Source organism: Alligator mississippiensis, chromosome 8 (assembly GCF_030867095.1).
Source record: "Alligator mississippiensis isolate rAllMis1 chromosome 8, rAllMis1, whole genome shotgun sequence".
NCBI classification, from domain to species: domain Eukaryota; kingdom Metazoa; phylum Chordata; order Crocodylia; family Alligatoridae; genus Alligator; species Alligator mississippiensis.
In genome coordinates this window covers 63,822,799-63,850,787 of record NC_081831.1, presented here as the reverse complement: position 1 = coordinate 63,850,787, position 27,989 = coordinate 63,822,799, and the positions used below count along the sequence as shown (strand labels likewise).

At 46.2% G+C, this 27,989-nt stretch overlaps 1 protein-coding gene and 1 long non-coding RNA gene across 2 annotated transcripts in view; one reads left to right on the top strand and one right to left on the bottom strand.

Moving 5' to 3' along the window:
- Positions 1 to 2,942: 2,942 nt before the first annotated feature.
- AMER1 (APC membrane recruitment protein 1) overlaps positions 2,943 to 27,989 on the bottom strand; it is an 85,614-nt gene continuing 60,567 nt past the window's right edge. The window contains exons 2-3 of the transcript XR_009463987.1: positions 9,422 to 9,554; positions 2,943 to 6,544 (exon numbers count right to left, since the gene is read on the bottom strand). The gene's annotated coding sequence lies outside the window, so the exon portion shown is untranslated. The remainder of the gene's footprint in view (positions 6,545 to 9,421; positions 9,555 to 27,989) is intronic.
- On the top strand, positions 19,029 to 26,631 carry LOC106740011 (uncharacterized). The gene is made up of 4 exons (XR_001373404.3): positions 19,029 to 19,187; positions 22,266 to 22,361; positions 25,639 to 25,738; positions 26,311 to 26,631. It is a non-coding gene; the product is annotated as an uncharacterized LOC106740011 (long non-coding RNA).

The following is a 27,989-nucleotide window of genomic DNA, read 5'->3' as shown; positions in this document are numbered from 1 at the left end:
CCTAATAACACTGGTAAAAGCTGTATAATACAAGTACTGGGCCTGATCTCTCTCAACTATACTGGCAAAACTCAGGTGTAATTCCATTTAATAATCATTCCTAGCGCATATAAGCACAGCACTTTTCTTCAGTAGGTTTCAATACATGAGAGGCACTATTGCCTCATTTTATTGATGGGTAAATGGAGGCATAGACAGGTTAAAAGATTTGCCAATGTCATATTGCATGTCACTGGCAAGCTGACACTAGGACCTGGATCTTCAGAACCTGAGTTTAGGGCACAATCCTCTGGACTATTCTGACTCCCTTTAAATCAGTAGACCTACTTATATGAGTAGAATTGGCCAAGTAACTCACTGCCATGCAAAGCAAGGCAGAAACATTGGGTTTTTTTCTTCTACTTTGTGTAAAAATTTGCATAAAGTAATTTTTTTTCTTGGAGAAACCATATAAAATACTGAGCACAGCAGGATTTGATTCTTTACAAGAAAATGTTGTAAGGTTGCTGCACAGATAGAGTAAAGATATAACAGAACTATGACCATTTGCCCATAGAATGGGAAACAGAAGAATTTGCTTTCTTCATGGGGGATGCCATCTTTCTGCAGAGGCACTGTTTGATCTGTAATCATACATACATGCAGCATAGTCTTTTAAAGTGACAAAGTTGGATTAAAAATAATATACATTCAAAAAAAGCAATTATCTTTCCTTGTATTATAGGCAATAGCTGAGATTATTAAAACTAGGAAACAACTTTTGAAATGTAACTTGGTGAAAAGCTATTTTATACTTCTCACATTTTGATCAAAGAAAATCTGCCCGCTGCTTTCAGAGCTGGTTAAACTTAGTAGCGGACAATTTCAGTTTCAGTCTCTCTCACTCTAGCATAGCAGTTCTCACCCTTTTTAGACTCCAGGCACCCCTGAATAACTCAGGCTTCCCCTTGGGAAATGCCAGCTCTTATTTGTCACTCTTAGGGAGGGAAGAAGTTGGGCAGGGCTGAGGCTGCTGGCCAGCCCATATGGTGCATGAGGCTTGGGGCTCAAATGCATCCTGCAGGGCCTGGGCAAGGAGTGGTAGGGAGCCATGGGTGGCTTGTCCAGGTGCAGCAGGAGGGGAGGCCCGGCTTCCCACCACTGCGTGCACTCCTGGGGGGGCATAGAGGGTACATGCCCCTCAGATTTGTACGCAGGGCAGGGGTGGATGTGGACTGCCCGCTGCAAGCTTGGGGCTCCCTGCCCAGATGCCCTTGCACTAGGGGCCTCCATGGCCCAGTGGGTGGGACCTGGTGCAGCAGGGCACAGCGGAACAGGAAGCCTTGGTGCTGCTGCCACAAGCCCTGCACCGCCAAGGCAAGGTGCCCCCTGCCCACTGAGCAGCAGTGTGGGTAGTGGCACAGAGTTGTGCCCCTCATGCTGCTAGGTGGGCAGGGAGAACTTCACTATGGTGAAATGAGGCTCCCAGCGACCACACTGCACCCCCCCCCCCCCCGCCCTGCCACACTGGGTCCTGGCCACTGGGCTGCAGATGCCTCAAGGGGAGGACAGCAGGGTGGGGATCCCTGAGCCCACAGCAGGTAGCCCATACCTGCCCCTGCCCACAGGCTCCACTCCATCCATACCACCTGCAGGAGAGGGGGAACCAAGCTCTGTGCTCTGCACAAAACAGCTGTTGCCTTCCACAGGTGGCAGCCAGGGCTTGGGTGCTACTGGGGGCGGGGGGCTGCAGACCCAGGTCCCTGGCCCCATAGCCCTGGCAGTTGGGGGCCCTTTCCGTCAGGGCTAGGTAGTGTGAGTGGAGAATGAGGGGCACCTGCAGGGCCAGGGGGCTATGGCTTGGCAGTGAGGGACAATGGCATGGACAGGGCACCAGTATATCATGGCTGCTCAGCACCATAAAGCAGGAGGGAGGCACAGTCGCAGCAGGACCCATGTCCTGGTGAGCAAAGGGGGCAGGAAGAGCTCTGATTTTCCGTGATAAACCCCCCAAATCAAATACCATTATTTATAGGTATTTAGAATTATTTGAGTGCTTATTATATTTTTATTAATTTTATAATTAATTTTAATAATTATAGATGAATTTTGTTATTATAGTAACTGAGGCACTGGTATCCTTCCAAGTTTCTTTAAAATTGTAAATATATCAATAAAACATTGTGTTCAACTGATACCTATATACATATATATACACACACAAACAAACAAACGCATATATAGGGGTGTTTCATTTTAGTTACTGAAAAACACAGATTTGGGGGTTTTAATCAGAGAATGTGTTTTAGCAGAGAATTTGTGATTTTTTTAAACAGAGAAAACCAGTGTCTCTGCTTATCACTCAGTGAAAATGAACGCATGCCTCATGAAAAGCCATTTGTAACACTAAATTTATTCACTTGTAAGTGACTCTTCAGAAGTAAGGGTCCAATTTTGCTTCCTCTAAAGTCAATGGGAAATTTTTCTACAGTGGAGATGGGATCAAGTTCATTTATCAACAGCTGACTTACCATGGTTACTAAGTTAATAATACATTCTCTATCCTTTGAAATGGAAATAACTGTGGTCACCTATGACCGTACTGTGTGTACTGTCACTGCTTGTAAATGTTTATTTAACCAAGATCAGTATATGTCAGTTAGGAATAAGTACTGGAAATCCTTACTTATGTGAGTGATCCTTACCCATGGAGACCAATGGGACTACTAAGGTAAGTACATTTTTGCAAGATCAGATGCAATGTCTTTTATTCCAAACACTTTACAACCTATGAGTCAAATCCCACTTGCTTTTAAAGTCCTTCTGACTCAAGTAAGACAAGCAGGATTTGGGCCAATCTTAACTAACATAAATAGTTCCCACTTACAAAAGTAGTCTCTGAAACACAGCAGTCCGTTGGCTCCTACTCCAGAGGTTTTCGTTAGAATCAAAAGGAACAGACACATATTTTGTTAGTTTTAATGAAACCTTAAAACCTGCAGAAAACATTGGAAAATGTCAGCAGAGAGACCCTAAATCGATATAATGTGGAAGTTCCCCAGGATTTATTTCCAATGCCATACAGAGCACTACGCTACAGGATTTATAGCCAGACTGTTCCATTAATGCTAGCAATTCTTTTTCTCTCAGATAAAGAATTATGGGCCTTGTGTGGGGAATAAAACATGTTCACCTTAGTTTCATCAAAAGAGTACCAAGTCTTGTGAGTGAGCGTAATGTCTGCTTTAGGGTGAACCCAGGCCTAATTTTAATTTGTCACATTACTTCAAAAGCTGGGAAAACTGGTGATTTCAGGTGGCTCTGATGTGAGTTCAAATGAAGCTTGATGGTTTTCTGCAAGTGAAATGAAGGGTGTAAGGGACCCAGTCTTACCTAATGGTTAGACCACTGAGGGAAAGCAGGGCTCTATACCAAAACCAGAGGAAAATCCAGAAGCAGAGTCTGCAACACAGTCCAGGGTCAGGATCTGGGGGTTAGTTAGATGCTGAGTACCAGTCTGAGAGGCAATCCACAGGGCAAAATCCAAAAACAGAACCAAACTGGGTCAGGATCCAGGAAACAGATCTGCAGGGAAATCCAAAGCTGAAGTCCAGAAATAAGCTGAAAACCAGGGCCAGGAACCAGGAGACTTGCCACAGCAGCACTGTTGACTGGCCTGCAAACCCAGGGCCCCAGCTAGTGCTCAATGGATAGGCAGCGTCCCCAGCAGACAGGCAGGATGCTCGCTGCTCCTGAACTGGGGCAGAGTTCATCAGCTGAGGCGTATTGCAGGTGTGGTTGCTGAGTTACTTGGCTCAGGCTGGTCTGCCTGCTCAGCATCCCTGACAAGAGGCCTTCCTAAAGCTCCTCACTTACTCTGAAAGTTTCCCAAAACTTGAAGCTGCCTTGGGACTGTTGGGAGTCTGGGGTCAAGCACAACCCGCCATCAGATAGAAACAAACATAGAAAAGCAGGGCTGGAAAGGACCTCAGAAGGTGTAACCTGCACTTAAAACTTGCCAAGGGTAGCGATTCCACAACCTTTCTAGATAGTCCATTTCAACGCTTAACCACCCTTATAGCAAAGAAGTGCATCCAAAGTAAATGACTCTTGATCCAATTTAAGACCATTGCTCCTTGTCCTGTCTCCTGCAACCACAGAGAATATTCTATCACCATCCTCTTTATAACCACCCTTCAGGAATGTGAAGACTGGTATCAGATTCTTCCTCAGTCTCCTCTTCTCCAGACTAAATAATCCTTGTTCTTCCAGCCTTTTCTTAAACCTATTTTGCCCTCTCTACACTAGGTGCAAAATGCTGTTAATTATAATGTGTTAGTTAATACAAACACAACCATCTTCTCTATTCCCAGTCCTTTTATTGTAGCATCCCAGAAATCTAGCAGGATAGACCCCTTCCCACCTGCCTACAGTGTTTTGAATCTGCAAGAGGTTTGTTTAACAGACATGATTATTTTTTCTCCCACCCTTTCCCTAGTCTCATTTTTCTTTCACCCCTCCACTCTTTCCCAGGCAGATGCGTCTCTTAAAATTGCATTGTAGAATGCATAGTGTTCTGGTGCCTTGTAAACACAGCTCCTTTGATATCCCTGAAGTAAGAAAAAAGTAAAGAAGATAAGGAATTAATAGCGTTTGGAAACCCAAACAAGCTGTCTAGAGCAGCTCAGGCATCAGAGAAGTGTCTGCACTTCTATAATTAAACAGCCTTATTGCTTCCTGTTTGCTGCTTAAGTTCCTATAGGGAAGACTGGCCCATAGCAATGCAAAAACTTGTTCCTAGCCAAGCTTTCCCTGTGAGTAAAGGTTGAGTAAGGTACCTTTGTCAGGCTGGGACCTCACTGATGTCCAAGAGGGTTTGGATTTATAGTCACAGTTTGAATAGCCTATAGCTGTCCTTTTTCCTCTATCCCCAAAACCAAAATCTGACTTCCTCCTAGTCCCCATTGTTTTCTCACCTTGCAATTTCACTGAAGTCAAGGAGCAAGCAGAAGTTTCCAAATGAATCCTTATTCAACCAAAAAACCCATTGGGTAGATCAGATTCTTTTGTAGGATCACAATTCAGCACGGTGCTTAAACAAATGACTTGGTGCAAGTACATGAGTGAGAGAATAGCTTACTAGCAAATTGCTTAAAGCAGGGGTGCTTAACTCCCAGTCCACAGACCAAATCCAGCCCATGGAGCCATGGCATCCAGCCAGAGGGGCTCCCTACAGGCCAGGAAATTTGGTGGCAGGGAAGCAGTGGCAATCAATACTGCCACCCCCACACCACTGCCAAGTTCCCAAGCCACACATGACTGGATTGGACCTGGGTGGCCCCCTCACTCCCACATGGCCAGTTTGGTGCTGGGTCATGCCCCTCCCCCCATGCAGCCTCATTGGGGCTGGGTTGTCCCCACTTCCCCTCTCTCGCTGCGCGACTGGATCGTTCCCTGCCACACTTACCAGTTTGGGCACTGCCCATCCAGCCTGCAGGGGCAAAAGATTGGGTACCACTGGCTTAAAGTATACAGGTCCAGTATTTTGCTGTATTACAAAACCATTCGTGCAGGCCACAACCTGATGTCTATAAGAACCATGCATTTTAACCTCTTCATTAAAACATGCACCAATAGCTTGCTATGGCACAAGACTTTGGTTTTGATTATTTACATGCTAGCAGCCCTTTTTGCCTGCTGGCAAGGCGTAGAACTCCACCCTGGAGTGAGTTAGGGCGCTTGTTGCTCTAATTCAGGTTCCTATTGAATACCCAAATCCTGATGGTCCATTTATTGACAGAGACAGAAAAGGGGGGGGGGGGGGGTAAGTTTCAGGGGTGGAGTGGAGAAACATGCTGCTTGGAAGTATCTCACCCATTCATGACAATTAACAAGTCACCCTGGCTTTTTCATTGGTGTGTGTGACCCCTTTCAATAATCAGAGTGCATTTTCTGTTTGGCCAGAAGTAACACTATAGTTCCTGCTCTCAGCTTCGTTTACTTCTTTTCCACGATGCAGGTTTATGGAGAGGAAGAAACTGTAAAATGGTGTTTTTGGCACACAGAAAAGTAAAAGCACTGAAAGTGTCCCAGGGAGACACTTCCTTCCTTCCTAGCAACCCCTGTAGAGCCATTAGAAAGGCAAAATGATTAAGGAGGGGAAAACTTGGGAGAATGGACCAGATTCTTAAAAGAGGAACATGTCACTGGCACTAATTCACAATCAAATACTTCCTGCCTGTTGAAGATTCATGGCTGATTTCCCCTTGCTTGACAGTGAGTTTGCATTGTTTGGGCCAATATTTTGAGATTTACTACTCAAGTACTTACTACACCTGGCCATAGAACTGACTGTCACTCATGGGCAATATCTCTAACACAGCACTTTCTTCTATTTCACCCACACAGTCCTGTGTGACCTGCTTCTGCTCACATCAACACATCATGCTCTATCCTTGTGGTACACCTTTGCCTTCCAGCAGCTTTACCCTTCCATGACTCACAGAAGGGCCTGCTTTGAGAATACACATTTGTAAGCAGGATCTTGTCTCAACAAGAAATAGACCTGCAGGGAAACAAATAAACAACAACAGGAGTGAGCACTTGAATAATACTTGGCATTTTTTGCATCTTGAAACACTTCACAAAGGCTGCTAAATATAATTAGCATTCTTTTAAATGACAGATAATAATGAAGCATGGAGAGGTATTAGGCCCAAATGGTAAATAGTTGCCCATGACTTTGGGTCCCTGAATTTTTAGATGCCCAACCAGGTTTCCTAACCCTGATCCTCAGTAGTGCTGAGCACCTGGAACTCCAGTTGAAGGTTGTGCCCGAGAAGCCTTATGTTTGGCCACCAAAAACTTGAGGCACCAAGATCGAGGCCTACACTTTTGAAAACTTTGGTCCATAATTAATCACAATGCTCCCTTTGGGCCACAGAAATTAGTGCATCTGCCCAAAGTCTTACTGTGAGCATGTGACAGGTCTCAAAATAGAACTCCAATCTCCTAACTTCTGATCTGGTGCACTATCCCCTGGACCATAACTCCAAGCCACCGCCTTGGTGGATAAAATGCAGTAGGGTAGATTCAGGTGCTTCATGCATGCGTGGCTCATACTTTGCTTTTACTCAACTCTTTCCTCACCACTTGACACTAGAAGAGCTCCTCCCACACTGCAGGGCGAGACACCACACTGATGTTCCAGGGTGTCCTGCTGAACTAGCTGACACTTTCATTTAGTGTAAGATCTGAGGCTTCCTCCCAGCATCAGGGTGAGGGCCATGCACTCTAGGGCAGCTCTGACTCAAGGAAGCTAGCATGTAAATCTGGAGTGCAGCAGCTGCCAGGAGCACAGTGTAGAGAGGAGCCTTCTCTGTGTGGCACCACCAGAAAATAAATTTGCAACAGTCAGCTTAAGGGACCTGTAGCTATCTGGGTGGAAAAGAAGGATTTGAGGCTATGGTTCAGCAGAGGGCTTAGTTTTAAGTACTGACATAATTATGCACCTTGATGAATTGGGTCCTGATTGAATGGGGGACTTTCTTGAGATTGTATGGGTTGAAGGAAGCAGTCATGTGGATACGGTGTGCAGTCAGAAGGAAACCTTTTGTTTACAAGTGTTTAGATGATTTAACAATCAGGCAGTGGGAGCTTGTGGCCAGAGAGCTTTAGGGGATCAAGGAGAGGACACATCGTGGGTTCTTTAGGTTGTACATGTGTCCAAAGAGAGGACAGTGGATGTGCAGGGCCTTTATTTCACACCAAGGAGACAGAGCTTGGAGAAGGGATCCAGAACCTGGAGCAAGGTCAAGGAGAAGGGTTTTAAGGCCCCCTGATATTCAAACAAATCCTCCCTCAGTAAGACATGGTGCCAAAGCCTCCTACTCATCCCCAGTTTGAGACAAGAGACAAGAAGATCCTTCTCTGATCCCATTTGGAATATGCGCATTCCAAAACCACAGGGAAGCACTGTAAAGACGTTTCCTCTGACACAAGACAAAGCTTGCTGTGCATGTGAATATTAGTGTCAGAGAAAGTCTGTTTAAACTCAGGATCAAATGCAATTTTAAATGTATACTTTCCCCCACCAGCTTGGTGTTTTCCATAAGAACCATCTTAGCAACATCTCTATATTTCTAAGCATACCTCTATATTTTTTTTAAAAGCCTGAAGGAATGCATTTCCCAGTCTTTCCACTAAAACGCGTGTTTAACAATTCTGAGTTTGTGTTGCATGGAGAAAAGACTATTAGTTCATCTAGCCCAACTTTATTCTTCTGTCCGAAAATGGCTAATGATGCTTTGAAGGAAAGCAAAACCTTCATACATTATGGTTGCTGTCAGACTGGCAGTGGTGAGCTAGGGAAAGATTATCCAGCTGAGGAACAGTTTGTGCCCTGAAGCAGGTAGAATGAGATCCTCTGCCATTTTAACCTAGCTAGGATTGCAGGAATAAACTTGCTAAAGAAACACTCTTTGGTGTGGGAAGCTGGCAGAGAAAGCACTTGGGTCTCTGACTCAGGAGAGCATTTTGGGCAGTCCCAGAATCAGCGTGGGCCCAACACACCCAAATCCTTTGAGTGTTAACTGCTTTTCAGTCTCCAAACAGGAAATTAAAGTGGAAAACCTCTCAGAAATAAATGCATTAAACTCAGGCCTTGCAGGGAAACCATCAGCCCTTCCCCTCAGGGAATGCAAAGGTATTGGGCTGTGTGCCTTCCATTGTGCCTAGGCAGAGTTTCTCCACCCCATTAGGTACCCAGCCCTTTCCCACTCCACTGAAGAACCTTCCCTTCCCCCACACCCACACCAAGGACCCCCTCTCACCAGTGTGCACCCTTTTCTGCCTCCTATTAAAGGTCTCCATTTCCCTTACTTCTATCCCCTTGCCTCCAGAATACCCCCTCTCTCATTATCTCAGGTCTATAAACTTGCCTCCTCCTCTGATCACTTCCAATAAGGAGCTGTCACACAGTAAGGGACTACATTGTCTTTCTCCACCTTGCCCAAATAAGTCTCTTCCTCTCCCTCCACTAAGGTGCCCACTTTTTTCTTCTCCCTTCCCTCAAGAAACTGCCTCTCTTCTCCCAAACAGCTCTGCATCCTTCGGGCAAAGATAAAAGTCTCTTTTCCACCCCCAGGGTCCAACCAGACCCTAACACCAAAACTCAACACCCGCAGGGCTCTGGTCTGAGGATCGCTGTACTTTGGGATGGGGGAAAGCAGAGGCAAAATCAGGTCCAGAAGTGCAGAGCAGTAAACAAGGAAACATTCCCTTGTATTAACTTCATTTCCTTGTAGTTTTAATGACTTTACCAAATTGCTGTGGACGTGGCTATTAATAGCACACTGAACATAGCGACTGGAGCTAGCCCATAGTATGGCACAGAGTCTGGATTCTCTTACACATGTTTTTTTAAGATGATATCATGCATTACCTCCTGGTCAGCAGCCATTCAGGAGTCCCCAGAGTCCTGACCTCTGTGCCCCGCTAAAGAACACAAGGGGAGTTCTGATTGGTCAGCTCTTCCTCCAGCTTCCTGATGTAGCTAACAATAGCGGCGCTTGCTTCTGTAGAAAAAAAAACCCCCACACAATAAACAAGACATATAATATTCACTTCTCACAAAATGTGAATAATTTCTAATTAAATGCCATCAAGTGAGCACTTGGGAAACACAAACACCTAAGCAGTTTCTGCTGCTGCAGGATGGAAGCTGGAAAGTAAATGTTAAAGATCAAACTAGAAATGTTTCCAGCAATATAGTTATTTTGTATTTCATGAAAATGGGAGCCAGTTCACAGTTAAGTTTTCCTTGACTGTGTTTGCAACCCAAATGTCAGTGCTAGGCTAGTGCATGAGAAGGAGAACGTGATTATGAACCAAAACAGATTATTCTAATTTTACAGGCCAAGCTGAGAGAAAAGTGATTTTTGCAGAGCCATTTGCAATTACTTCAACCCTTGCTGCTAACCCAGGCAAGACCATTTGGATTTCTTTAAAGTCTACTATGATTCCTTCTAACTTGGTGATGTCCCTTTAGGCAAGCAGCAAGGAGGAACAATGATGTGTTTAGCAAACCTTAAACCTGAAATGAAGAGGTTTTCAGTCTTGTTTGACTGGTGTTCATCTCAGCAGTGACTCTGATCAATACTCTTTGATGTATTACACAACAGGCAAAGGGAGGTAGCCAGTAGCTACAGGCGTAAAGGTGGGGAGAGGTGCTGCTTTCATTGACAATACAAGGAAAGAGGCCTCTATTACATCACTCCCTTTTTGGCCTTCTCCTTCTCCTCACACGCAGGTCAGGTGCTCTGTAAGCAGCTGAGATGCTTGGATTATTTGTTGGTAAACTCCCTGTAATAAAGGTGCAATACACAGGAGTGCTGTTCCACTCTCAAAGCTATGCCCCCCACCAGGCACCTCTAATACCATGCCAGGAAGTGTCTGTGAGCTCAAGGTGTTTGTTCCTGCTGTGGAAGAGAGAAGAAGTCAGGACATGATCAGTCTGAGTTGGCAGCAACTGGAGAGAAGAGAGGATTTGGGGTTTTTCCCTTGTTCCCTTAGCTTTAAAAGAGTGTTCCCACCCTCCTGCTTGTCACACATCCTTCAGCTTCTGCCAAGCCATTAACCTATTTAAACAGCATGGCTACCAGTTCAAACGTGCACTCAGAAACAGTATAATTTCCAAAACTGTAATTCAGAAACAGCCTGGAGGAGAATTTTCCAGACAGCATCACACGCTGATCAAGAGCTCACCCAGAGACAAGCTGCACCCAGCACAGGGAACCCCAGTCCCATCACCCATCACAGAGGCATCAGACCCTGTCTTCTCACATAGGAAGGGAAGTCCTCTTGAGGCGGTCCTGATGCTGATGGGTTTTAAACCAAAATCTAAGCTTTCTCAGTTAAAGCAACTGGTCAAACTAAGGGAGGCTTTGGGAGGAAAGGATGAACGGGGAAATCTGGGAAGTCTACAACAGTGGTTCTCAACCTTTTTTGTACCAGGACCCATTTGTAAACATCAATGGTCAGTCCCAACCCAGTGCCCCTCACTGCCAACACACTGCCCTCTGCCCCCCAGTCTGTGGGTTAGGGGGTGGGTATATGGGGCAGAGGGGGCCCTAAGCAGCCCCTTGCAACCTGAAAATCTGCCAGCCTGCAGGGGAAAAGCCGCGGTTTCCCACTTTTTCCCCTTTAAAGGAAACTCCATTTTTTAAGTATGTTTGCGACCCTTTCATATATTTTTGCAACCCACTTTTGGGTTGTGACCCATGGATTGAGAAACAGTGGTCTAGAAGACTCCTTCCTTTCCATCAAAATAAATACTGAGAGGAACAAACCCTTCCTCCTTAATCGACCAAAAGTTCTCCCAAGCCTAGTGAGGTTAAAAGGTACACCGACTTGTATAGCCAATAGTGTACAGGGGAGTGATGTGGCTGCCACCATAACCTGAGGAGTCAAAAGCAGCTGGTCAAGTGACCAGGTGTCCACTTACAGCTGGGTCAACTGAGGAACAGCCCTTGGCACAAATCCAGAGCAGACTCAAATCCACACCCCTGGAGCCATAAGATGCTATATAACCTTAATCTTCATACCTTCCTCCTTAACAAGATAGACACAATTTGCCATTAGACAGAGAAGAAGGGGAGAGAAGGAGAGAATAGGCCCATGAGGGATTCATTACTCTGGGTTTTGAAGGGCTTAAAAAATACACAAACAGACTGTAAGGACCATTATTAAGCCCATCCAGTCTGACCTCATGATTCACGCAGAGCATAGAAATCACCCAGTGATTTCTGCAAGCCCGTAAGGCAGAGGTGAGCTAAAACATGTATTTTAGAAAGACAGCTAATTTTGAATGAAAGACTTCAAAGTGATGAAGAACCCACTTCATTTCTAGCTAAGTTGTCCCAGTGGTTAATAACCCTCGCTTAAAAATGTGTCTTATTTCTGTTGCCCTGTGGAGTCAGGCCAACTCTCAGGATCTCAATATTGCACTGTTAGACAGGAGGGTGTGACATAGTTGCACATATACAAACATACAAATCAATTAGGTGCATACACACACACACACTACCAGCTCTGGCACATGCACATCCAAACCAGCCTAGGCACATGCATACCTATCATCAATTAAAGCACATACACACTGTACCATCCAAGTTAGGAACTTACCTGTGTATATGTGTAGGTGGGTTGTATGTGTGTGAACTGGTGAGTGAGTGAGTGAGTGAGTGTGTATATAATGTCATTGTGTGCATGATATACAAATTAGTGATCTGTGTCTAACTTTTGGGGTGTATAGTGTATGTGTGTGCTTGGGGTACCTGGGATACTTGGGGGAAGGTTCAGGTGAGAGAGAGAAAGCTAAAGTGTAGGGAGTGAAAGTTGCCAGAACCGGGATTACAACCGGTGGACTACAAAGAAGCTGGCTGAGGAACTAAGGCTTGGTTTTACTTAAGGTAGACTGGGGCTGGAAACTGAGGCAGAAACCTGGTTGCTCAGGGGAAAAGGAAAAGGCAGTGGGAATAAGAAAGTGGCAAAGAAGCAGGGGGTTTGGAGGCAGAGGGGAGCTCAGGACAAGTTGTTGGAGGTGGCAGTGAGCCAGAAGCAGGGGAGGGAGAAATAAGACAGAAGTTAGAGGGGTGAGGAAGAGAGATTGGAGCAGGGCCAAACCATAGTAAAGCAAAACCCAATGTAGGGGTCCAAATAATAGTTTTATTAAAACAGATAACACACTACACAGCCCCATGAAGTTATTGGTTCTCTCTCTCTCACACACACACACACACACACACACACACACACACACACAAGCACTCACAATGGCAGCAGGGGAAAGACTCAGTGGAAGGGCTGGAGTCCAGGTAGAGAAGAGAAGCAAAGTCCTTGGTTGAAGAGGGGTGGGGGGTGATAGCTACCTATCCAGGCTGGAAAGGGGTCCTTGTCCAGTAGGTGTTGTCCAGAGGGGGGGTTGCCAGCAGGGCCTCTGGGTGGATAGGTGGTGTGGCATGGTGCTGGTCCAGATGGAGAGGGCGTCCCACTGGGTCTGTCTTCACTGCCCCTTTTTATAGGGGCAGACCTTGTGTGATCCTAGTGACAGGAGGCATGCCCAGGCAAGGGTCAGCCCCTGGTGTACTGAGCATGTGAGCTCCATGCAGGGATGTGCAGTTTTGGGTTTCTGTAATGGTGAGGTACAATGGTCGAGTTGCTGGTTCTGCAGGGTCTTTTTTCTTTCAAATGCTGGGTTCTCTGTTCCTGGGTGAGGTCTGTGGTTCCTGGGTGAATCAATGCGAGGTGATGGCCCGGTCATTACAGGCTATTCAGTAGAAGCCTGCTACCATTGTATTTCAATCATTCCCAAACACTCTCATTCATCCAGGAACCAATTTACATGGGAGGGGTACACAAATCATACAGTTGCAACACAGGGGATGCCCGGGCAGAGGACACAAGATGGAGGCTTGACATACAAAATGGAAACTTGACATGACTTATGCTAACTTACATATATAGGCCTAAAACAATAATCACACAATATAAAAGCAGTACAAACATAATAATTATCACTTATAAAACAGTGGGTATCAATATCAAAATAGCAGGGAAATTATTTGCAAAGAGGGGAGAGAAAAATAGAACTTACTACCTAAAATAAAATGTTAAAGCTTATCCTACATCTTAGCTTATTTATACTTATCTATAGGGAATAGAGAGGGAGAGAAAAAGTCAGAAATGGTTGGGGAGGGAATGCGTTTTAAAATAAATAAAAAGAAAAACTGGGGGTTTTGCTACACTTCTAATGGGAGTTTATCCAGTCTCAGCTTCCAGCCTGTGGATCTCATTGTGTCTGCTTTTCAAAGAGAGATTGAAACCAGACCTCTGTGCCCACAAACACCTGAACAGCTGGTTTGTTTCCAATCCATTTGCTTCCAACCACAGAGCTGTCAAAACCCCTTCCGTACCTCAGTCCATCTCTAAAGTACATCACGCTGATTCAACCTGAAGCCATGTCCTTGTTTGCTTCACTTAAGTGGAACTCAAAGGCTAGAAATGCCAACTGAGAGACATTCTTCCCAGCATCCTCGTGGAAAGATTTGTCCAGCCCAAGCCTGCACTAGATGATAGAGAATGTAGGAATAGAGGAATTACCCCACGAAGCCAGTGGATTCCAGAAGGGACATCCTTTTCTCCAGCACTAACCAGTACCAGCTGCTTTGGCAGAGGGTTCAAGACTGCTCTAATGGTCATGTAAGTGGCACAATGGAGTCCAATTGGAGCTTGCACATCCCAGTCATCTCAGGGCCAGAAAGCACCACAAGCAGGAAGCTTGGAAAGCAAGGGTTGTCCTCATCATGCAGTGGCCAGAAATACCAGGATGACTAAAACAACAGTAGAATTGGAGAGGAGTGAGAGAAACATAAGGAAAAGCTGCTGCTTGTAAAGAAGAGCTCAATAGTTTTGTCTAAAAAAATAATAATCGGAGCCAGCCCCACTCACCCCTGTTGTAAAGTCAACTGGAGTCAATGGTATTTATACCAGGGAAAATTTGGACTTGTGACTCTTTCCTTACAAACTCTGTTTCTTTATTTCCCTCTCACCCACCACTGTGGTCAGCAGAGTGCTCAGTTTAACCTCAGCAATTTGCTTCAGCAGCAGTAAGTAATGAGCTTTACATTGTTTTCTCTTATACCCAGTGGGCATCAATGAAGCTTAAGAATCCCTAACTGAACCCAGTTACAGGGAGTGAAAGCCAGGAAGAGCTATTCCTAATATCCTTGGAAAAGCACACTCTACAAAGCAGCTCATTGTAGAAATGCAACAGCATCCTCCAACCCCCCACTCCACTGCTGTGGTTCAAACCCCAGTGCTGTTGCAAAATATGGGAGAACTGAAGTGGGGTTTTGGGTGCTGAATGAAAACATGAAAAGCAGGCGTCACACTGAACTTCTAAATACCAGATGTTCCACACAACCATCTTTAGCTGTTCCCATTGCAGTGGATAATATAATTGTAATGCATAATCCTCAGAAGCATTCCAGAGTCTTTCACAGCTTCATTTTTGTAAAAGTCAAAATGTTGGCATAATTCTACATTTCACCTTTTTCCTGCTTAGAACCAAGCGCACCTTGTTTCTGGAAGCAAATGACTATATTCCAAAGGTGGAATACAAGGGTGCAAGTGGGCATATTTTCTTCTCATCACAACACTGCAAAACGAATATATAATTTACTTTCTTAAGTTGGCAAAGAATGAAAAAAGAATACTTCTTTTGAGCGTGAGTGGGAAAGATCAAACCAGACAGAAACATCCTGATCAAAGTTAAAGGAATCTTGTGCGTTCCAAGGGAACAGTAAAGATCTAGAGCAGAAAAAAAAAAAAGCAGGTTTATTTTGTACATTGGGGAGGGATGCAGGCATTGGTATGTGAATGCCTGCCTTTTCTTGGTAAAGCATTCTTCAGACCTCTTAGCGCTGTACCGTCCCAATTCTAAAATTGCATGAGATTCCCATCTGAACACACTGGCAGCATTTATTCTAAGAAGATCATAGGATGCAACACCAAAGTGGAGCTTTGTCTGTGCAAAGATGAAGAACTAACAGTTATTTCAGTGGCTCACAGTGAGTCTGAAGAGCATTGTAAGGAGAAACTGTGTGGAAATGAGCAAAGAAATGTTGAGGCTGAATATAAGAAGAAAATAGTTTTGGGTTGAGACTGATTAGGTTGTGAAATAACCTCCCAAGGGAAATAGTGAAATCCTCCCTCTGCATCATTTGGAATGAGACTAAATAGTACTATGCTGAGCAGAGGGATGATGAGAGTTTACAGGGTCTTTCATGTCTATGATCCCATGAATATCTCAGCTATGATATACTGTCATCAAGAATACCAAAGTTGGTATGTGCCACTTCCCTACCAGCACACACAAGCATGAAGCCCCATCCCAGGGTATGTTACACTGCTAATTAGGCCCACCCCCAGGCCCGCTGTCTAGGGCCAACCCACTGACCGTCTACATTAAAGCCCTGAAAGCTGGGTTCTGGCAGCCATCCAGCCATTCTCGAGAATAGCAGCACCTAACTGTCTGGCTCTGCAGGCCAATGAGAGGCTCAGGGCCGGTCATGGACTCCGCATACTAGGATTGGGCTCTGGGGGCCTTGTGCCACCTCTGCCTGCCAGGATCAGGCCTTGGGGGCCCTGCACTGCCTCTGCCTGGTCCCACATGCTGGGATTAGGGCATGCAGGGAGGCACCGGGCCTATCTAGCAGGAAGGGCCATGGCCCACATGGCTCTCCACAGACCTGTGAGGAATCCTGCAGGCCAAGTGACATGGCATCAGGAGCCAGATCTGGCATGTGGGCCTAGGGTTGAACATGTCTGCTTTAGAATAGTAGGGACCAATAGTGTTGGCAGCTGTGCTACAAATTAGACCTGTTCCGTCTCCAAGTGCCGCTCTGATCCCCTTCTGCTCAATCTGCTGCTGTGCTTTCTGTTCCATGCCCTGTGCTCCCTGCTTGATCAGCTTCCCTGGCCATCCCAGCTCTAAAAGCTCTGCTGACCATCACATCTCAAGGCTTAGCTTTCCTCCACCCTTTTTTCCCCAGCTGTGTGTCCAGAACTTCCCTGAGCTAAGCAAGATGAAATTATAGGAAGTCTAGCAGCTGCCTTTCTGCACCCAACTGCCTGTGTCTATTGCCTATAGTAAAAGCAAAGCATGGAAAATGAGACAAGTTGGGTGTGTGATTCCTTGAAGGGCTCCATTTGGATTCCTATTACTCCCTTGTGGAACCTTTTTTGGAATCAGTTCATCTACTACTCCTCTTTCCTTTAGTGGTTTCTTTGTGCAGAGCAGCAAGGTAAGCAAATGAGGAGAAACAGTTGGAGTAGTCTGGGGCTGTTGAGGGCAACCTTTAGCGTTGTCCCAACTAGTGGTGTACACATACCTGCTGTTTCTGAAAACACAAGCCTAATTGTTTTCAGAGTAGCATTTCAAAAGGAGAGACTTCTCCCAGAGATGGCTGAAGCAGGTCTGAAGCCCATGCCCACGACTCTCCATTGCATTGGTCCAGTTTTATCAGAGGTCACGTGGGTATAAATCTGCAGTAATGCCACAATAAATTAAACTCCATCATCAAAACACTGTGTAACACTTTGGAACCTTTCCCATGCATTTCGCAAACTCAGAGAAGAGAACAGAGTATCCTCAATAGCCACCCCTCCCAGAAAGACTCATTGTGTTTATTCCATCACTCGGTTTAATAAGCGGTCAGCTTAGTGACGTGTTAGCACATATCTGCCACTCTGCCTTCATGACTTCTATGCTCAGGACACAGGGGAGTGCCTCTAAACCCACGCCTGTGCATTCACCAATCTCTGAGCCAGGCAACTCGGCCCTGATTTTTTCTATTTTCTCCGCAGCATTTTCTTGCTCTTTATCATGGGCCATTGCTGCGCCGAATAGCACCACACTCTAGGACTTGAGTTTCTCTTTGGAAATGAAACTCAGGCAGGAGGGAGTAAGTCACATGGTCATCACAGCCTCATCCTGAAGATGTCATCAAGATACTAGGAACTAATTGAGGGTCTACAGTGCAGGTGTAGTGAAGGCAGATGCCAACGGTAGCTGGGCTGGAGTGAACCTGATGGTTTCACAAAGAGAAGAAGCTATAGTGCTCAGTGTGCCAGGGATTCTGGCCTGGGCCTGTAGCCCATCGCTACCACTACCCTAATTTATCTCAAGAGTTATTTCAACCCAGAATCTAGAGAATTCAAAGATAGTCTAGAGCTTTGCCTCTTTCCCCTGGATCAGGCTGACTGTCCTGTAGCAAAGCACAGAATCTGACCTACAGAACAGTTACCAAGGCCTAAAACAGCTATGGAAATAACAAGAAGTTAGGCTGAAGCTGACAAACCAAGACTAGCCCTGATTTAAAATGAGTTTTAAAGTGTATTGGCTTCATTCTTAAAGAGGCGTCCCACCCAATGTGTGCTGAGACATACAGGCAACCAGAAATGTGGAGGAAGCCAACCTTATCCCCGTTTGCTCCATGCTGCCTGGGCTGGGTGGGATTTAGTTTCTATTGCTCTCAGTCCAGTCCTTTTCAGCAAGACTAATTTCATTTCAAATAAATTGGAGGTAAATTATATCAAGTAGAGTCCCCAAGGTCTGGCCTATGTAATATAGATAGTATCTGTCATTGTCTTTCCCACCTCTAGTGATTTCACCACAGAAAGCAAGCAGAGGAATCCCCGTCTGCATTGCAGGATTTGCTTGCTTGAGTCCTGCTCTTTAAAGTCAGCCGTAATCACTTTTTAAATCATATTTGATGCTTTCTAGCCTTTGGCATTTCCTAATCCCAAAGATGCTGCCAATAACATGGCCCTGCCTTTCATCCCTTCAAGGCAGGCAGCAGGTCAACCTGCCCTTGATGCAGCTTGAATCCTCTGGCCCTGAAGATAGGAGGGAGAAGTTCATTATTGCTGTTGGGTTTGTGATTGGCACTCAACAAGCCAAAGCAGCCAAAAGAGAAGTCTTGAAGGAAAATGCAGCTCGATTTCTTTCACTCAATTGATTCCCCTAGAAGGCCTGTTTCCAGTCAATACTGTTTCTGAGGAGGACAACCTTTGTTTATTAAGCAAGTTGCCCGGACCAAAAAAGCACCAAGACACTGCATCCCTTTTTAATAATGTCCAGCTTTGTGCCTGCTACTGTAATGCAGCACTATGCTGAGTGATCTAACACAAAGCATAATTTTACTCTACTTGCAAGAGAAAGAAGCCCTAAACTTCTTTTTGAACTGGAATCTGAGGGTCTATTTAAAAATCCTCCACCATTAAAGAGCATTGCACAAACGTATGACATGTCAGTCCAACTAATAAGATACTTAAGTTACCTGATGATTATTAATCAAAGAGCCACTGACCACTAATACCACCACTTTGGGGTATTTCTCAAGCATGGTCACGTAGTTGCATTGTGACATGGTATTGCATCACTTGCCACCTTCCGCTGTCATACTGTACCGGTGGGCCATGCCACATGGGATGATTGTGAGCCAATGCCACAGCACAGTGTCTCACAGTGAAGACTTAGCATTACTATTTGGGGCATTGCAAATTCAGCTGTGGCCGTTTAGCTGTCATGTGAGCTTTGACTCCTGGGGAAGGCGAGAGGAACAAAGATCAGCTGGAAATTAAAGGTTAGTTGGCAGGCTATAGTTTCATAGTTGGTAGGGTCGGAAAGGACCTAAGCAGATCATCAAGTCCGAACCCCTGCCACGGGCAGGAAAGGATGCTGGGGTCAAACAACCCCTGCTAGGTGATTATCTAGCCTCCTTCTGAAGACCCCCAGGGTAGGAGCGAGCACCACTTCCCTTGGAAGTTGGTTCCGGATCCTAGCCGCCCTGACTGTGAAGTAGCGCCTCCTGATGTCTAGCCTGAGCCTACTCTCAATCAACTTATGGCTGTTATTCCTTGTTACTCCCAGTAGAGCTCGGGAGAACAAGGACTCTCCCATTGCCTGCTGGTCCCCCTTGGCAAGTTCATAGATGGCCACCAGATCCCCTCTCAACCTTCTCTTGTGGAGGCTGAACAGGTCAGGTTCAGGTCCTGTAGCCTCTCCTCGTATGGCCTGCTCTGCTGCCCCCTGATCATGCAAGTGGCCCTCCTCTGGACCCTCTCCATATTGTCCACATCCGTCCTGAAGTGCAGTGCCCAGAACTGGATGCAGTACTCCAACTGCAGCCTGACCAATGTCGCATAGAAGGGGAGGATCACCTCCTTGGACCTGCTCGTGATGCATCTGTGGATGCATGACAAGGTGCGGTTGGCCTTACTGACCGCGTCCCCACATTGGCAGCCCATGTTCATCTTGGAATTAATAGTGACTCCAAGATCCTTTTCTGCCTCTGTGCTGACAAGAAGGGAGTTCCCCAGCCTGTAGGTATGCTGCTGGTTCTTCCTCCGCAGGTATGATACCTTGCACTTGTCAGTATTGAAACCCATCCTGTTCTCATCAGCCCACCCCTGTAACCTGTCCAGATCTAGTTGTAGCCTGTCCCTCTCTTCTAGTGCGCTTACTTCTCCCCACATCTTAGTGTCATCCGTGAACTTGAACAAGGTGCTTTTCACCCCCTCTTCCAAGTCACCGATGAAGATGTTGAACAGCGCGGGCCCAAAGACCAAGCCCTGGGGGACCCCACTGCCCACATCCCTCCAGGTCGAAAATGACCCGTCCACCACCACTCCCTTGGTGCGGCCCTCCAGCCAATTTGCGACCCATCTGACTGTGTAGGCATTGACACCACAGTCACCTAATTTTTTAATGAGGATGGGGTGAGAGACAGTGTCGAAGGCCTTCCTAAAGTACAGAAAGACTACGTCCACCGTGACACCTGCATCTAAGGCTTTGGATGCTCTATAGAGAGCATCCAAATTCCAACCATTCATAGAGCTGTGGGGGTCCTATGGAAAACTTTTTTGTTAGACAAAATTCTGCAAATTATAAAAGGATGCAACTCAAACCCGTGTAAGGAGGTCCAATGTCAGTGGCCTAACTTACATCCACTCTGAATTTGGCCCTATGGCAGTCTGTTCACTTTCCCTCATTCTTTATCACTGAAGCCATTCTCAAAAACATCGGAATTACCAGCCTGAATCAAACCAGCAGCCCCCTTGTCTTGGCCCTTTTTATCTCTGGCTGGGCCAGTACCAGCTGCTGCCATGGATGCCAGAAACCCCCATGGAAAACAGGATCTTTCTCTGATCACCTACAGCTACTGCTTATTTCTCACTTCATGTTGTACTGACAGAGTCCAGCCCATAAGATATGGATGAACAGAGCAGGTGGGATCACCTTGCAGAAGGAAGGCCTATGATGACCTTATTGTTTCTATAAAGACACTCCACTAGCAAGCAGAAAACAAACATGGAGGGGTAAGATTAGGGGCACCCCTAGAAGAGGGACACTGACATTCACACAACTGGGATGTATTAGGAAAGAGCCAACATAACAGCATCTCTGGCACGTGTTCATTCCAGGGGCTGGCCTGAGGCAACACTTTCACTTTGCCAGGGTCAGTCTTGCATGCTTCAAGCACAAGAACAATAATTACTTAGGAAGAACCCATTCCTTCCACATCCCTTGTTAGTTCTCCTCTCCATCTCACTGCCACCCTCTTCTGCCTAGCTAAGAACAGACAACATCATGAACTACTGTCTCTCCCAGCCATCAAGGGAGACTTCTGAAGGCTCAGATGTAAGGTAGATGGGCAACTCCCACTGACTTTAAGTAAGAATCAGGCACTTTTCCATCCTTTGAACACTTCCCCTCATGCTTTGGCTGCCCCAAGGGACCTCACCGCTCCTAGGACCAGATAATCACCCCTGAACTACAGAGACCTTCTTTGTGCTTTATTATAAGCAAGTGCTAATATTTAGCACAACTTTAGGTTTTGCAACATTCCTAATTGCTCCTTTCACTACCTCCTAAAGCAGACAGCCAAGACAATCTGCTTCAACAGGTCTGGATGACTACACAAGCAGATTGGGCAACCTTAAGTCTTTGGCACCTGCAAAAGGTATTCCATTTATTTGGTGTCTCTCATCCAGAGGGTTCCTAAAATTCTCAGCAAAGCTTCTGAGCACATTAGAAACTGAATTATGCTCTGTGATAAAGCGGTCTTGCCTGGGTGTAACCGAGGGCACAATTGGATTCTCTGTCTTAAGGAATCGCTTCACTCCCAAAAGAAATACAACTATTTCTAAGGGCAAAATGTAGCAAATACTGCAATGTGGTAGGACAGGTAGTAAAGACTGCTGTGTTCAGTTGAAATCCCAGCTGAGAAAGAGCTAGGTGAGAAATATGTATTTATCCAGGCTAAAATGTCCTGAGGGCACTAGGATCAATATAACCTAACTCATGTGCAATGGACTGTGTGATTATTATAGACCAAGTTGGCTGAGCCAATATTTTACACTTCATCCAAAAAATATCTGTACATTTCTGAAATGGGCATCAGGCAAGGAAGACCTCCATTTATAGCAACTTGTATAGATGTGAGAAAAAACTTACCTGCTACTGTACTGTACTGAGCAACACCAACATCAACATTAACCAACATCAACTGCATTATTCTTCTCCTTGATCTATGACCACACTTAAATCCTCCTCTTTATTTAGCTCAGATTTATGGTGGCAATTCATGTATACTAATGAACAGGAAACAAGTGTCTCCTATTAAGGCCCTGATTGACTACTCACTCTTAGTATTTTCCAGACAGCAAATTAGAAGAACAATAACTGAACGCAAGAGGCAGCTATGTAAAAACGCTCCTAAAAGCCAGGATTTATGCAGAAGAAAAAGGACTTTTTGGTGAGACTAAGAAATTAGTGGTGGGGGAATTGTCATCTTAGGAGAGAGATATTTGTGTTGCCTCATTAGGCTACAAATATATCAAGATGAGCCAGAAGAAAGCATGGCAACGTCTCAGCCAATTTTCCCCTTACCGGTGACAGGCATCAGGGAGACAAGTGGAGATAAGCTTAGTGAAGCATCTACTGGGATCCTCCATAGACAGACCCACCAGTTTCACATTGACTGGAAAACAAAATCAAAATTGCTCCTCTGAAGTTTTAAAAGTCTTTTTTGACATAATCCACCTGAGGTCCCTGACTCAGTGGGTGCATCTACATGAGACACTAAGTGCACAGTAGCCAAATAATACTGCATAGTAGCACATCACAGCACTGACAGTGCTGATCGGCTACAGCGCAGTATTATTAAGCTACCGCACAGTAGTGCCACTTAAAAGGCATTCACCAGTAACTCTGGTTACTGCGTGTTTATTTAGCATTCGATTATACAAGTACTAAATAAATGTGCAGTAACCACTGCGCAGTAGCATCTCATGTAGACGTGCCCAGTATCTCCCACCTTGTGTATGTAGCACAATGCCTTGGCAAACAACTGTGAACTCCTCAGGGGCATCTACACGTGCAATTAGCATGGCTGAATAAATGCTGGTGCAGTTTATGCCAGAGTTTATTGCTCCTGAGAGCAATGTTTACATATGCACCCGGAACCGCAATATATTCATAGTTTCATAGTTGATCTCCTTGGGTCCCTTCTGACCCAACCATCTAGTCCGACCTCCTGCCATGGCAGGAAAGAGTACTGGGGTCAAACGACCCTGCCAGATGTTCGTCCAGCCTTTTTTAAAGACCTCCAGGGTAGGAGCCAGCACCACTTCTTTTGGAAGTTGGTTCCAGGTCCTAGCCGCCCTGACAGTGAAATAGCACTTCCTAATGTCTAGCCTGAAACTACCCTGTGCTAGCTTGTGTCCATTGTTTCTTGCAACTCCTGGGAGTGCTCGAGGGAACAGGGACTCTCCCAATGCCTGCTGGTCCCCCTTGACTAGTTTGTAACAGGCCACTAGATCCCCCCGCAGCCTTCTCTTCTGGAGGCTGAACAGGTTCAGGTCCCTCAGCCTCTCCTTGTAGGGCCTGCCCTGCTGACCCCTGATCATGCGGGTGGCCCTCCTTTGGACCCTGTCCATATTGGCCACATCCCTCCTGAAGTGCGGTGCCCAGAAGTGGACGGAGTACTCCAGCTGTGACCTGACCAGTGTCGCATAGAGGAGGAGGATCACCTCCTTGGACCTGCTCGAGATGCATCTGTGGATGCATGACAAGGTGCGGTTGGCCTTCCTGACCGCGTCCCCACAGTGTTGGCCCATGTTCATTGTGGCATGAATGATGACTCCAAGATCCTTTTCTATCTCGACACTGGCGATAAGGGAGTTCCCCAGCCTGTAGGTGTGCCGCTGGTTCTTCCTCCCCAGGTGCAGTACCCTGCACTTGTCACTGATGAAGATGTTGAATAGTGCGGGCCCAAGGACCGAGCCCTGGGGACCCCACTGCCCACATCCCTCCAGGTCAAATAAGACCTGTCCACCACCACTCTCTGGGTGCGGCCCTCCAGCCAGTTAGTGACCCATCTGACTGTGTAGGCATCAACACCACTATCTTCTAGTTTCTTACTGAGAATGGGGTGAGAGACCGTGTCGGAGGCATTCCTGAAGTCCAGAAAGACTATATCCACAACAACACCTGCATCCAAGTACTTGGTGACCTGGTCATAGAAGGCCACCAGGTTGGTTTGACAAGACCTGCCCCTAATGAACCCATGCTGGTTGCCCCTGAGCATAACCTCCCCTGCTGGCCCTTCCTGGACATGTGCCAGAATAATTCTTTCGAAAAGTTTCCCCAGGACCGAGGTAAGACTCACGGGCCTATAGTTTCCTGGGTCCTCCTTCCTCCCTTTTTTGAAGATGGGGACCACATTGGCCCTTTGCCAGTCCTCCAGAACATTGCCCGAGCGCTATGAGTGCTCATAGAGCTGTGCCAGAGGTCCCGCAATGACCCCTGCTAGTTCCTTCAGCATTCTGGGGTGGAGATCATCAGGACCTGCAGATTTAAATACATGTAGTTCCTCCAGAAGTTCCCTGACAAGGTCCTCTTTAACCCTAGGCCTGGGTGTGCCACTTTGAGCCAGAGTGGCCCTTTGAGCCAGGGCAGCACAGGCCTGGTTGGCAGGGGGTTCAAAGGGCCACTCTGCCAGCATGGGGACACTCTGCCCTGGCTCAACGTGCTGCAGAGGGGCTGGATAGGGCATGAGGGTGCTCTAGTGTGGGGCTAACTGAGAGGCAGGTCCTATGCTGTAGCACCCTCATGCCCCAGCCAGCCCCAGTTACTGTCTAGTGTCTACATGTGCATTGCAATGGAGTAAATAACTCCCCTGTAGGATAGTACATATATTGGGCAGTGCTATCCTACAGTGGAGTCAATCAGTTTACTCCAGTTTAATAGCACCACACATGTTAATGGTGATGCTTTGCTATGAAGCCAATTAGTCAACTGCAGTAAAGCGCACATGTAGATGTGCCCAAAAAGTCTCTTTCTGTCTGTACTGAAGGAGGTAGTTGGGAGGCCAGTTCCACCTTGGTAAGTATTCAGTCATTGCTCTCTCTTCTGATACTTCCAGTAAGTGGTCCATGTATAATGGGACAAAGTCTACAATATGAACACCTATCCCCTAGGTAAAGGTTACAGACTGCTGTCAAGAGCTGGCTGGGATGATAGATTACAAGAGACAGGCTAGAAATTGGATGAGAAGCCATTGGTAATTTCGTATAGTCTGCTAGGTGCCCATTCACTGAGAAGGGCTTACAGTCACTACAGCCCTGGCGGGGTTTGAACTCATGACCTGGAGGCAAAAGGCTTCACATCCCATTCCCAATTCATATCTAGAAAAATCAAACAAACAAGAGCAGAAGGAAATATATAAAAAGCTGGTGCCTAGGAGACTGCAACCTCTGTCCTCTTTCCGTTCTGTCCGTCAGACACTGGTCTACGGCTCCCCTGGGGCTGGATGAAAGGAGCCTCCCTAGTGAAGAGTGATTGATTTGCCTGACTGAGCTTTGCATTCTCCTCATTTCCTTCCGCAGTCTCAGGTGCCTCAGCTCCCAGCATCTTCCCCATTCCTTCTCCCAATCAGCCTTACCCCCAGCAGTCCTCCGAGAGGCACTAAAACTTCCCGAGGGACACAAAGGACCGGTCGGGGAAATAAAATGCCATTTATCTTTCTGCAGCATAGAGCAGACACCCAAGCAACTCTGCCAGCACCAGACACTGAAATACAAACAGCTTCATCAAGATACACTGAAATTGTAGAAATTCCTTGACAGAAAGGTGAGATCAGCAAACCGCGCTGAGCTAATCTCCATGACCAGATGTTTTTCATATTGAAGTGATCTTTGTCCTCAAGTAGCAGATGGGGACTATGCTTAATATCACCAGCAAAATCCCAACCCCTAGAAATCGTAGTGTTAGAGTGATGTTGTAGCTGCGACAGCCCAGAAACCAAAGCTCTGTGGCCCTCTCAATAATTCATCAAATTGGTCCAATTTTGGAGGGGAAAAATGTTTGAAAGGGCTCTCTCAAAAACACATCCCGAATGAAAATGATCCTGTTTTCACTCAACTGATTGTCTCCTAGCATAGATGGTACCAGTGGGAAAGCAACCGTGCACCGAAATGTGCTTAACACACAATATAGCAGATAGCTCAGGTCCATGCTCAGTGCCTCAATACATCATTTTGGCCTGTCTAGTTTTCAACCAGGGATGTTTTCAATAGAACAGAACTGGAAAACCCCCCCACAATCTCCTCAGCAGTCCATGGTGTATTTAGGTAAATGAGAAGTGAATGTACCAGTATTTCTAATAACACAATACCTGGCATTTTTCTTTTCAAATCCTCCAGATGCTGTATAGATATTTCCTGAGCAAAACGCGGCTGGGGAGAAGCAAGTGTTATCCCAATTTTGAAGGGGCACGGAGAGGGCAAGTGGCTTGCTGTTTGCTCTGGCAGGAAGCAGTAGGCGAGCTGAAGCTCTGGCCACGCACCGTCTGTGCTAACCCGGGACTGGCGCACGAGAACTTTTGCTGCTGCCAGAAGCTGAGCCTTAGACCCCAGGGAGCCGGACGGCAGCAGTCATGCTGAGAACCTTTAAATAGCTAAAGAATAGCTGAAATATTTTAAGGCACTTAAAAAAAATAAATCATCTGCAATGCATCCTTCTGACACGTTCTCTAACCTCCATTTATTTTCACCTACAAATAGCTCTTTAAATTGTACCAAATTTTCAGGCTTTAACATCTTCCTCAGGAGGAAAATTAATGAAATCCTTTCCCTGGCTGATCCCTGGGGAATACAGGATGTTATTGCTGCTGGTGCTCTCTGCAGGCACCAGATAACAGAGCACAGCTGTAAGGCTGTACTGATTATTGATGCCCTCTGGCGGCTAAGCATTGAAACAGCAGGGATTTAGCAGACAGATTGACTACTCTTGTGTGCATTAAAGGTGAATCGTGCAGGTAGTTTGCCTCCTGCTATTTTAAAGTGATCCCTTCTGGGCAACTTCATCCTGAAAACTGCATTTGAAAACCACGTACAGATCCCGTCTGAGGCTTTTCCATGCGTCAGGGAATGCACTACTTAGAGAGAGGAACTGACAACCCCGGTTTGGTCCAGGCATGGCGTGAGCATTGCCCCTCGGCTTTGTCAGCACGTCTCCAACTTGACAAGGAGCACCAGAGGTATTTGAGCTTCAGCTCCCTGCTTTGACACAGGGCAACGTGCTTGTGTGGGGGTTATATGAGACCTATCAAACTCGTTTCACTTGTGATCTAGCTAAAGGATTAGACCTCAGGTCTCCAGAGGCTAACGTTCCTCTGGGGTATTCTGAAGAGAGATTTATTTGCTGTCCTGTTAAATGAATTCATCACCTTAAAATCTCCAATGTAGGACTGTAGCTCTGTGTTGGAAGCATGCAAGTCACTGCAGGACTGTAGCATCCTAAATGCTGCTCAGTACCTAGCTCTTGAGCTACAGCAGCGAGACACAGTCTTGGAAATGGGCTTGTCCCAGTGATGATGGATGGGATTTCACTTGCTGGTCAAAACAAACAGAAATGCCTTGCCCAGGGCCAGTGAATGAGAGAGTTTTACTAGGCTGATTTACAAGGCGGCAGAGCACACAGGATGAAATCTGAGGTCACTCGAGAAGAGCTGCCAGCCTAACATTTCCCTGACAAGGGCAACATGTTTTAAATGCCAGTTTTGAAAGGCCAGTGTCACTGATTGCTAGCCACCACACCACTTATCTGACCAGGGGGCTACAGATGAAAACCATGCGGTAACCACCATGTGACTGTAGTGGTGTACAGGGACACCTGGCTTCCAAGGCAGCTTCTCTCTCATCCTGCAGGACTGTCAGCAGAAGAGCTATATGAAGGGCTTTCTGAGAGGCAGAAAGAGAGTGAGAAAGAGGGCAACACCTTTGGGACAGTCAGGACTCCACAGCCAGGGTCACTGGGCCTCCTTCCATTAGCTCTCCGATGACAAGTATCATCTCTCCCTTGGGAAAGAAAGTGGAATGTG